Genomic DNA, 210 nt, shown 5'->3' with positions numbered 1-210 from the left:
AAACCTTCATGGCTGAGCGTGGATATCCAGGCTGGCCTGAGGGCAAAGGTAAAAGCGTACTGGTGGTGGAAGCAGGGGGCAGGGACAAAGGAGGAGTACACCTCCCTGACCCGAGCTTGTAGGGATTTGGTGAGGAAGGCTAAAGCAGCACTGGATCTTAGATTAGCTTCTGGGATTAAGGATAACAAAAAGTCCTTCTTCAAGTATATA

This window comes from Gavialis gangeticus, unplaced genomic scaffold (assembly GCF_001723915.1).
Source record: "Gavialis gangeticus isolate Ggan-Ray unplaced genomic scaffold, GavGan_comp1, whole genome shotgun sequence".
NCBI classification, from domain to species: domain Eukaryota; kingdom Metazoa; phylum Chordata; order Crocodylia; family Gavialidae; genus Gavialis; species Gavialis gangeticus.
This window is presented reverse-complemented; position numbering follows the sequence as displayed.